The sequence below is a fragment of the Xenia sp. Carnegie-2017 genome, unplaced genomic scaffold (genome assembly GCF_021976095.1).
Source record: "Xenia sp. Carnegie-2017 unplaced genomic scaffold, XeniaSp_v1 HiC_scaffold_6, whole genome shotgun sequence".
NCBI lineage: Eukaryota > Metazoa > Cnidaria > Anthozoa > Malacalcyonacea > Xeniidae > Xenia > Xenia sp. Carnegie-2017.
Window position 1 is genome coordinate 12,923,883 of NW_025813526.1, and position 11,984 is coordinate 12,935,866.

The 11,984-nt window shown below is 31.2% G+C and overlaps 2 long non-coding RNA genes across 2 annotated transcripts; both read left to right on the forward strand.

Moving 5' to 3' along the window:
* The first annotated feature begins 4,689 nt into the window (after positions 1-4,689).
* On the forward strand, positions 4,690-6,862 carry LOC124458324. The gene is made up of 2 exons (XR_006953130.1): positions 4,690-4,848; positions 6,362-6,862. It is a non-coding gene; the product is annotated as an uncharacterized LOC124458324 (long non-coding RNA).
* A 2,847-nt stretch (positions 6,863-9,709) lies between these two features.
* LOC124458325 lies at positions 9,710-11,782 on the forward strand. Its single transcript, XR_006953131.1, has 2 exons — positions 9,710-9,789; positions 11,278-11,782. It is a non-coding gene; the product is annotated as an uncharacterized LOC124458325 (long non-coding RNA).
* The last annotated feature ends 202 nt before the right edge of the window (positions 11,783-11,984 follow it).

An 11,984-nucleotide genomic window follows, 5' to 3' on the forward strand; every position in this document is an offset into this window, starting at 1 on the left:
GAGTAATACAAATAAGTTTACAACATATACAATCTGTTATAGTTTTATAAACTTCTAAATAACTTATAATTCTCGATGAACTGGGTGCCGCATCCTTGTGCAGTGTGTGGTTTAATACACAAGCAATGTTATCAGGAACTCGTTTAGTTCCAATCTATTAGAGTTTTATAAACTTCTCGATTACACTTGTAATTCTCGAAGAAATGTATGCCTTCCTTCCAGTAGTCCGTGGTTTTAAAACCCATGCAATATTATCATAATGCACATAATATTAAAAGAATCTTTTCCAACGTTAGTAACATAACGATACACTGCAAGTAAAAATATGGCGAGTAGTCAGAATTCTGCAAAAATACGTCGATGAGGGCAATATTTTGCTGCTGGTTGGCCAAACAGAAAAAGTTGTACAAACAGTCAATACACAGAGGGTGTCTCAGTACATCGTTTCCCCATGAATGACAAGGAGAGGCTGAGCAAATGGACAAAATTTGTTAGGAGACATAGGCCAAAATTCGTTCCTCAGCAGTACTCTGTGCCATGTTCAATGCATTTCGCTGATTTTATTCACCGTGAACGCAGCGGTTGCAAAATCACTAAGTACAGTATGAGACAACAAAAGGACATTTGGATGGGAAGGAACTTTCTTCAACACCATTCTTTCACTATAATTTAGTCTATTTAAATGTTTAATAATGAATCAGTTAAATAACGACAATTAATACAAATAAAGTATATTTTGTACAAGCCAAATGAACATATAATACAATGTGGGCACTGATTTGTATTATGAAATTTTACACAAGAAACATACTGTACTTATTAGCGATTATTATGTAAAGGCTTCTGCCGCTGAACAGAAAGTTAATAGGCGCGTCCCAGATCATCGCCCTTGTAATAGCAAACCCCTATAAAATAGACGACAAATTTCTCTATAGCAAACATGTTTCGGCATACTTTATGCCATCTTCAGTGAAGTGAATAAATATAAGAAGTTTACATGATAATATGTTATAGTAATAAAGCGGAAGTATCGAATAGTTATGATTCATAACTTATGAATAATTATCTACAATTGAATAGGGTGTTATAAAATGTTTGTGTTATTTTTATCAAAGAAAAAACTACAAAGAAAATGAATAATATCTGATAAAGTAGCAATTGCTATTTACAGATCAAAGATAGTGTTAAGATGCTGTATTTGTTTGATGAGGTTAGGTTTACGCTTCTTGATATAAAGGGCTTCTTTGAGTTTAAGGGCGAAAGGAGTGTGAGCGGTGTCTAAGATACGGAAACAGGATTGTGTGATTGTTTTTGCAGTGTGGTGACAAGAGTAAGTGTCTGAATATGTGTGAGTTTTTGTCCGTGGTTGTGTGTTCTTTAATCCGTGTGGAAAGGTGGCGGGTGGTATCCCCAATGTAACTGGAATTACATCCAGCACAAAAAAATTCATAAACCATTTTGGATTTTAAAATAATGGGTATAGGATCTTTGAAACTAAAGTGATTTTTGATTTTGAAAGATGAAAAAACTAGTTTGATGTCTAAGTGATGATATTATCCATTTAATATGAATAACTACAGCAATATAAAACAATTTGATTAACTACAGGCATAAGTATTTTAGACATGAATACCATCATGTATCGTTATATTCCAGTTGTAATTCATCGTGCACTCATATTGAACAAATGTTCTTAAGTTTTGTGTCTAATTTTTTTATTCTATGAATATTCATTCATGTATGAGGTCATTGAATTAGCCGAAATTTTAACAGCAATATGGTTGTTTGTGCGATGATTACAGTTATATGTACAACTGATAGTCAGTAGTTATGTTAAAATCAATTCAAAAAGTCGAACAGTTAAAACTTTCCTATGAAACTTTCCCTGCTTCCACATTAAGATTTTTTTATATTCCTTTGTGAAATTTGCATTTTTTACGAAACGTTATTGATTGTAGCTTTTCTCTTTCGGATATTTCAGTTATTTGACATTTCCAGCTATGTACTTCAAAAATTACGAATAAAAATTGATCGAATTCAGCTATTTATCTTTGTTTACTTAAACTACATTAATGTGTAGATTTCTCTTTTGAAATAAATAATTAAAAGCAAGTTGACAATAACTAATTTATAAGCCAAAGCACTTTGGCCTGCTGTTGTGTTGATGATGAAAGAACGTGTCATAAAAACATAGAAATCATTCAATTCATGCGACATAAAAGTTTGAGAACGTGTTTGTATTTACATATTTATATCTTTATTTGAAGTATATCAAACAAAGTCCGTCGGCTAACTGCATGCTGTGTTGTTAATCACATAGTTTAAACCAATGCATATGAACGAAATATCACGTGATCATTGTTATTGAATAAATTGTGGTGTATAATATTCACTGCATGACACATCCAAACAACATTTTCTTCTTTTGTCAATATTTTCGAGCAAAACCCTTCCTCACAGTAACTCTGTTTGCCTTCAAGACTACCTCATAACTATAGGAAGATGCTATTTTTTGCGCTAATAGCTTGTTGCATAAAACGATTAGGAAATTAGTTAGACTTAAGTTCTCCGCTGTTTGTTTCTGTTAAATTTATGCAACGTTTCATTTTTAAAAATGTTCTATGAAAAGTAAAATAATTGTAAAAAACCCAGAAATTATCAATATCCATTGGCACAAAAGTCAATAAGTTTTTGTAAATCATCTAAGAACAAGTTTAATTTCTCTAATCGAACGAAGACCGATGGCTTATTCTGCTATTTTGTTAATTGTATAATCTACATACCAAGTATAATTGCCTTAAACTAAAGATCACTATCATAAGAACCAAAAAATAACGCAATCATTGTTATTCGATGTGGTATGATTTTTGTCTACGTTACCAAAGAACATTTTGTCATCTTATAACACTTGACTATAAAAACCCTAAATTTAAGATTATGTGGAGTTTGAGTTTGTAGAAATCGCGAATCTTAGTATTTTATGAAACTTTTAGAAGTTTATTTTTTGGATAAGTATTTTATATATATTTTTTATAAAAATTGATTGTATGTACATATCGAAAAATTTGCTGCCTAATCGTTTTCCATGTTTTTCTCAATATTTCTAAGAAAAGTGATAGCATATCGCTCAATCATCCTTATATTTAAATTAAAGACAATGAACAGGAATTCCTTTCTTTGAGTGAACAATCACGGAGACTAATGCTTGCCAATAATTTTGTTCACTATAACTCGTCAGCATATAAATGTTCTGGAAATATCAGGAGTATCGTTTACTAACACAAACTAACAATAGCAACCACAGTCCCGCACGCAACGTTTGGTATTATTGATAGTAGATGTCAACCAGATCTCAACGTACAGAAAATGTGGTTATAATTAGATAATTCAGGGGGTTAAGGAATAAGTGCGAGCGTACATTTACAATAAAGTAGAAAATTTAGTAAGAGCGTCCGTTTCGACCTCCGTCAAGATATTTATCAACCATGTTGTAAAACTAACAGAGCCTGTTTATGTCGATTCCCAATCCAACCACCAGTCCTTACACTGTTAACAACTTCCAACATCAATCAACAAACGTCTTACAGTTCTTTCTTTAAAAGAACACGTTTATAATGGTGAATCATAATTTACAAAAATGCCGTGAAATAAAGTAACTTTCATGCTGTACTATGATATAACTCATCAAATGGAACATTGAGACAAATCAATTGCAACGTTAAATAAATTACTATAAAAATTTGCTTAATGGTAGCTATTACCAGACTACTTTTTTTAGTTTTCTATGTTGTTCAAACTTTAAACACCACAAAAACCTACTTAACGTTATCTGCATAATGATTTCTTTACGCGTATAATACAGTGTACGTTTTTTGCTGCTATGTCAATGTTAAAAAAATATCATTCCTTTTTGTTAGAAATGTTTTATTCTTGTAGTGATTAATCAAGAAATATTAGATTTTCGAAAAATGTTCGCTTACATTTTCAATAATCCACTTACTCCTAACATTTTTATAAACTTCAAAGAATTTATCTTTGGACATTAAACCGATGTCACTTCAGAACATTTAGTATATGCACGTGTTATACATTAGAAAATATTTTGTTATAATGATCATTGAAGAAAATCAAAACACATATTATGCAATTTTGAGTTCAATTGGGCGTGTTGGATCATGAACTCAAACTTATAACTACTCAAATAAAAATAAAGTTTGCTTTTATCTGTGCTACTAATTGATTGTTCGATGTTCTTTCAATAATTATCCACTGTTATGTATAATTGCGTATACATTAGAACCTAAATTGTGTTATTAAATCCATGAATATATCCTCCATCATTGAGAATTGTCACGTCAAGAGTAGCAAATGTTTCTTTACGTCAAACATTATCCAGCTCCTCTTAACAAATATTTCAACCATGCATTTTTAAACGGCATACCTGAATGTTTGCTAATATAAATTGCCGTGATTGCTTTTGTACAAAATGTATAAAGTATGGAAGACTAGGTGTTGAGAAATTGTAAAATGTTGAGAAAAACGACAATAGATCTAATACTGCATTGTCACTTTGATGTGAAATTTGATACTACTACTTATATTAAATTGAATTTATGGCTAGTCAGTTCAGTGCCCTTATAATTAGATGACCTAAGGCTATAATATGTAAATAATATCAATGATAATAGATACACGTAGTACAAAAATGCTAAATGCAATCGCAGTCCTGTTTATTCCTTGCGTTGCATATTAAAGAAGCTTTGTTCGAAGAAAGTGTGTTAATATTTTTAGCTATTGCAGGACAATTTTGGTATATTTGTTAGTGTTGAAGTGCCACAATTCCACAAGGTATGTAAAACCATGTTATGTTTTGCTTCAAGCTTTCTTGTCTTTGTATTCTCGTCTCAACCTGAAGAATGTTTACATACTTTACCATCTTAAATGTTGTCATGTGAGACATCGAATCACACGAAACATAAAGGTATGTTTTAACGGTCATATTAAGTACATAATGTGGATAACTGTGTGTATCAAAGTTAGCAAACTCCTATCACAGTTAGCAAACTGCTTAAACTCGCAAGTCTCAATTATGAAACTAAATACGATATCGATATTGTACTTACGAATAGCTAATGTTGTGTTACATCTTTAGAATAAAATTACGTCAATTAAATGTCTTTATGCTGATCTTGTTTTTTTTTAGTTGACAAACCAAATCTTTATAAATCAAATTATAAAAAATGTTGCATGAAGCTTGTATATATCACTAGTTAACTTGCTCTTCATGCATAATAGTTTTTAATAATTGTAATAAATCAAAATTAACATTACTTAAGTTATTAAAATGTATTCAACAATATAGCACTTTCGCTGCTTGCAGCAATACAAGGTGACTTATACTGTAGAGATTTGTCGTCTCAAATTTCCATCGTCTCTATTGATATACGGGCAGTGTTTACCATTAGATATACAACGCAATAAATCATGCATGTAATACAATATAAGATAAAATGACTTGCATTTTTAGAGATGTTCTTCTCAGACATATTTATCATACTAAACTTGGTTTGTTTAATTAATTTTAAAAAGATGGAAATATGCTAATCTTCATTCCAGCAGGCACCATATATGAAAAACCTAACATGTTTTACAATGGCTTAAAATGCACTCAAGCCTAACTTGGTTTTGAACTTTTAGCTAATAAAAATACAACAGGTATCAATATGGCATTCTATTCTATTGAAAGTTGTATAAGTATCAATAAAGTCAGTAATGGAAGCCTGGACGTACTGAAAATAGTGACGTTCAGCGACGTATTTATTGAGTTATTGAATCATTACGTTTGAAGGTTACAATTGGCACCGCATGCTATGAGTATTGAAGAGCTAAAAATCTGTCTTTATTTAAGAATGCTGTTTACACAAACGCGTCTATATCACATAGGTCCACCTTTGGAAATTTATAATGATTTTCTTTTGCAGTCAACAAGTTTATTTGCTGCAGTAAAATGCAAGACTTTGGAGATTTGGGTTTGTGATAAACAAAGAGCATTAATATCCTCACATGCATGCATAAATAACATAGTTGTAGTGCACTAAAACTTTGAAGTTTTCGACATGATGCTGAGATTATTAGTACATTCATTTACTTTATAGCTATAAAAACGGCATAAATCCATTGAGAAAAATCATTGTTATAATCACAGGTTTTGGTTTGACATAATTACTTGAAAAATATTCAACGCTAAATCTGAAAATTGCATTTATGTCCTGTGTTATGATTAAAATAACATCTCTCTACACGTTCATATTATACCATCAAATTTTTCAATAAAACTGTCTTTGTCTTCACCTAAATATAGAGACTCTTCTTACACGATGAAGAACCTGTTGATTGTTGTATTGCTTTTGATTACTTGTGTCTTTATGCCCAAACATGGACAAGCAGTGAATGAACGTGATATCACCTTCAAGAAAGTTTCTGAAAATACCCTACGTCTAATATTTCAAAGAGGGATTGCAGGAAGAAGTTTAAATGGTGGCGTGAGAAAAACGTGAAGCAGAAGAAATGCCACCAGGACGACGACTTCCTACAGGAAAAAACGTTGATCCACATTTGCATGTTGAGACAGCTCTCACTGACAAGTTCATTAATGTATCTATTTAAATATATGTCTCTTTGTGTAAGGCTTCGTTATCTTTTGAGTCTACTTTTGATATTATCCATTTAACATGAATAACTACAGCAATATAAAACAATTTGATTAACTACAGGCATAAGTATTTTAGACATGAATACCATCATGTATCGTTATATTCCAGTTTTAATTCATCGTGTACTCATATTAAACAAATGTTCTTAAGTTTGTGTCTAATTTTTTTATCTATGAATATTCATTCATGTATGAGGTCATTGAATTAGCCGAAATTTTAACAACAATATGGTTGTTTGTATGATGATTACAGTTATATGTACAACTAATAGTTAATAGTTATGTTCGCATTGGTAAAATCAATTCAAGAAGTCGAACAGTTGAAACTTTCCCATGAAACTTTTCCTGCTTCCCCATTAAGATATTTTTATAATCCGTTGTGAAATTTGCATTTTTTACGAAACGTTATTGAGTGCAGCTTTCCTCTTTCGGATATCTCAGATATTTGACATTTCCAGCTATGTACTTCAAAAATGAAGAATAAAAATTAATCGAATTCAGTTATTTATCTTGTTTACTTAAACTACACATCAATGTGAAGATTTCTGTTTTGAAATTAATAATTAAAACAAGTTGACAATAACTAATTTATAAGCCAAAGCACTTTGGCCTGTTGTTGTGTTGATGATGAAAGAACGTGTCATAAAACATAGAAATCATTCAATTCATGTGACATGAAAGTTTAGAACGTGTTGATATTAAAATATTACTATATATTTATATCTTTATTTAAAGTATATCAAACAAAGTCCGTCGGCTAACTGCATGATGTGTTGTTAATCGCATAGTTTAAACCGATGCATATGAACCAAATATCACGTGATCATTGTTATTGAATAAATTGTGGTGTATAATATTCACTGCATGACACATCCAAACAACATTTTCTTCTTTTGTCAATAATTTCGAGCAAACCCTTCCTCTCAAAAACTCTGTTTGCCTTCAAGACTACCTCATAACGATAGGAAGATGCTATTTTTGTGCTAATAACTCGTTGCATAAAACGAGTGGGAAATTAGTTAGACTTAAGTTCTCCGCTGTTTTTTTCTCTTAGTTTTATGCAACGTTTCATTTTTAAAATGTTCTGTGAAAAGTAAAATAACTATAAAACCCAGAAATTATCAATGTCCCTTGGCACGAAAGTCAATAAAGTTTTGTAAATCATCTATGAACAATTTTAATTTCTCTAATCGGGCCTTAATCTTGTCATGAAAGATGTCGTGTAGGTCTTTCGTTGCTGTAGCATTTGCATTAACTTGTTCTTCTGTAGTTGCATCTGTTTCATTCAAGTTTTGCTCTTTTGACGTTTTTCCCGCTATTTGTTATTTAAATCCGATGATGTACCGAGATATAGCCGACACCTTCCGATTACGAGCACACGGAGGACGAGTAACAATTATAAATTCAAGATTGAGCTTTATCGTCATAAACGCTTTGATATGATTTCGATATGTTTACGAGGGTATTTGTTGACTATAACACCTCAACATAAATGTTCTGGACATATCAGGAGTATATCGTTTACTAACGCAAACTAAGAATAGCAACCACAGTCCCACACGCAACGTTTGGTATTATTGATAGTAGATTTCAACTAGATCTCAACGTAAAGAAAATGAGCTTAGAATTAGATAGTTCCGGCGGGGGGTTAAGGAATGAGTGCGAGCGTAAATTCACAAAAAAGTAGAAAATTTCGGAAGAGCGTCCGTTTCGACCTCCGTCAAGATATTTATCAACCATTTTGTAAACCTAACAAAGCTTGTTTATGTCGATTCCCAATACAACCACCAGTCCTTACACTTTTAACAACTTCCAACATCAACCAACAAACGTCTTACAGTTCTTTCATCAAATGAGCACGTTTATAATGGTGAATCATTATTTACAAAAATGTCCCGAAATAAAGTAACTTTCGATGATACAACTCATCGAATGGAACATTAAGACAAATCAATTGCAACATTAAATAAATTACTATAAAAAATAGCTTAATTGTAGCTATTGCCAGACCACTTTTTTGTGTTGTTCAAACTTTGAACACCAGAAAAACCTACTTAACGTTATCTGCATAATGATTTCTTTACGCGTATAATACAGTGTACGTTTTTGCTGCTATGTCAATGTTAAAAAATATCATTCCTTTTGTTAGAATGTTTTATTCTTGTAGTGATTAATCAAGAAATATTAGATTTTCGAAAATGTTCGCTTACATTTTCAATAATCCACTTATTCCTAACATTTTTATAAACTTCAAAGAATTTATCTTTTGACATTAAACCGATGTCACTTTAGAACATTTAGTATATAAACGTGTTATACATTAGAAAATATTTTGTTATAATGATCATTGAAGAAAATCAAAACACATATTATGCAATTTTGAGTTCAATTGGGCGTGTTGGATCATGAACTCAAACTTATAACTACTCAAATAAAAATAAAGTTTGCTTTTATCTGTGCTACTAATTGATTGTTCGATGTTCTTTCAATAATTATCAACTGTTATGTATAATTGCGTATACATTAGAACCTAAATTGTGTTATTAAATCCATGAATATATCCTCCATCATTGAGAATTGTCACGTCAAGAGAGCAAATGTTTCTTTACGTCAAACATTATCCAGCTCCTCTTAACAAATATTTCAACCATGCATTTTAAACGGCATACCTGAATGTTTGCTAAAATAAATTGCCGTGATTGCTTTTGTACAAAATGTATAAAGTATAGAAGACTAGAGTGTTGAGAAATTGTAAAATGTTGAGAAAAACGACAATAGATCTAATACTGCATTGTCACTTTGATGTGAAATTTGATACTACTACTTATCTTAAATTGAATTTATGGCTAGTCAGTTCAGTGCCCTTATAATTCGATGACCTAAGGCTATAATATGTAAATAATTTCAATGATAATAGATACACGTAGTACAAAAATGCTTAATGCTATCGCAGTCCTCTTTATTCTTTGCGTTGCATATTAAAGAAGCTTTGTTCGAAGAAAGTGTGCTAAAATTTTTAGCTATTACAGGACAATTTTGGTATATTTGCTGGTGTTGAAGTGCCACAATTCCACAAGGTATGTAAAACCATGTTATGTTTTGCTTCAAGCTTTCTTGTCTTTGTATTTTCGTACGAACCTGAAAAATGTTTTCATACTTTACCATAATAAATGCTGGCATGTGAGACATCGAATCACACGAAACACAAAGATATGTTTTAACAGTCATAATAAGTACATAATGTGGACAACTGTGTGTATCAAACTGTTAGCAAACTCCTTAAAGTCGCAAGTCACAATGATAAAACTAAATACGATATCGATATTGTACTTACGAATACGTAATGTTGTGTTACATCTTTAGAATAAAATTACGTTAATTAAATGTCTTTATGCTGATCCTGTTTTTAGTTGAAAACCAAATCTTTATAAATCAAACTATAAAAGTGTTGCATGAAGCTTGTATATATCACTAGTTAACTTGCTCTTCATGCATAATAGTTTTTAATAATTGTAATAAATCAAAATTAACATTATTTAAGTTATTAAAATGTATTCAACAATATAGCACTTTCGCTGCTTGCAGCAATACAAATTGACTTATACTGTAGAGATTTGTCGTCTCAAATTTCCATCGTTTTTATTGATATACGGGCAGTGTTTACCATTAGAGATACAACGCAATAAACCATGCATGTAATACAATATAAAATAAAATGACTTGCATTTTTAGAGATGTTCTTCTAAGACATATTTATCATACTACACTTGGTTTGTTTAATAAATTTAAAAAAGATCGAAATATGCTTATCTTCATTCCAAAAAGCAGTATATATGAAAAACTTAAGATGTTTTGCAATTGCTTAAAATGCACTCAAGCCTAACTTGGCTTTAAACTTGTTAGCTAATAAAAACACAACCAGTATCTATATGGCATTCTATTCTATTGAAAGTTGTATAAGTATCAATAAAGTCAGTAATGGAAGCCTGGACGTACTGAAAATAGTGATGTTATGCGGCGTATTTATTGAGTTATTGAATCATTACGTTTGAAGAATACAATTGGCACCGCAATATATAAGTATTGAGAGCTAAAAATGTCTTTATTTAAGAATGCTGTTTACACAAACGCGTCTATATCACATAGGTCAACCTTTGGAAATTTATAATGATTTTCGTTTGCAGTCAACAAGTTCATTTGCTGCAGTACAATGAAAGACTTTGGGGATTTGGGTTTGTGATAAACAAAGAGCATTAACATCCTCACATGCATGCATAAATCACATAGTTGTAGTACACTAAAAACTTTGAAGTTTTCGACATGATGCTGAGATTATTAGTACATTCATTTACTTTATAGCTATAAAAACGGCATAAATCCATTGAGAAAAATCCCTGTTATAATCACAGTTTTTGGTTTGACATAATTACTTGAAAAATATTCAACGCTAAATCTGAAAATTGCATTTACGTCCTGTGTTATGATTAAAATAAGATCTCTCTACACGTTCATATTATATCATCAAAATTTTCAATAAAACTGTCTTTGTCTTCACCTAAATATAGAGACTCTTCTTACACGATGAAGAACCTGTTGATTGTTGTATTGCTTTTGATTACTTGTGTCTTTATGCCCAAACATGGACAAGCAGTGAATGAACGTGATATCTCCTTCAAGAAAGTTTCTGAAAATACCCTACGTCTAATATTTCAAAGAGGGATTGCAGGAAGAAGTTTAAATGGTGGCGTGAGAAAAAAACGTGAAACAGAAGAAATGCCACTAGGACGACGACCTCCTATGGGAAAAAAACGTTGATCCACATTTGCATGTTGAGACTGCTATCACTGATAAGTTCATTAATGTATCTATTTAAACATATGTCTCTTTGTGTAAGGCTTCGTTATCTTTTTGAGTCTACTTTTGATATTATCCATTTAACATGAATAACTACAGCAATATAAAACAATTTGATTAACTACAGGCATAAGTATTTTAGACATGAATACCATCATGTATCGTTATATTCCAGTTTTAATTCCTCGTGTACTCATATTAAACAAATGTTCTTAAGTTTTGTGTCTAATTTTTTTATCTATGAATATTCATTCATGTATGAGGTCATTGAATTAGCCGAAATTTTAACAACAATATGGTTGTTTGTATGATGATTACAGTTATATGTTGAGGTTAGGTTTACGCTTCTTGATATAAAGGGCTTCTTTGAGTTTAAGGGCGAAAGGAGTGTGAGCGGTGTCTAAGATACGGAAACAGG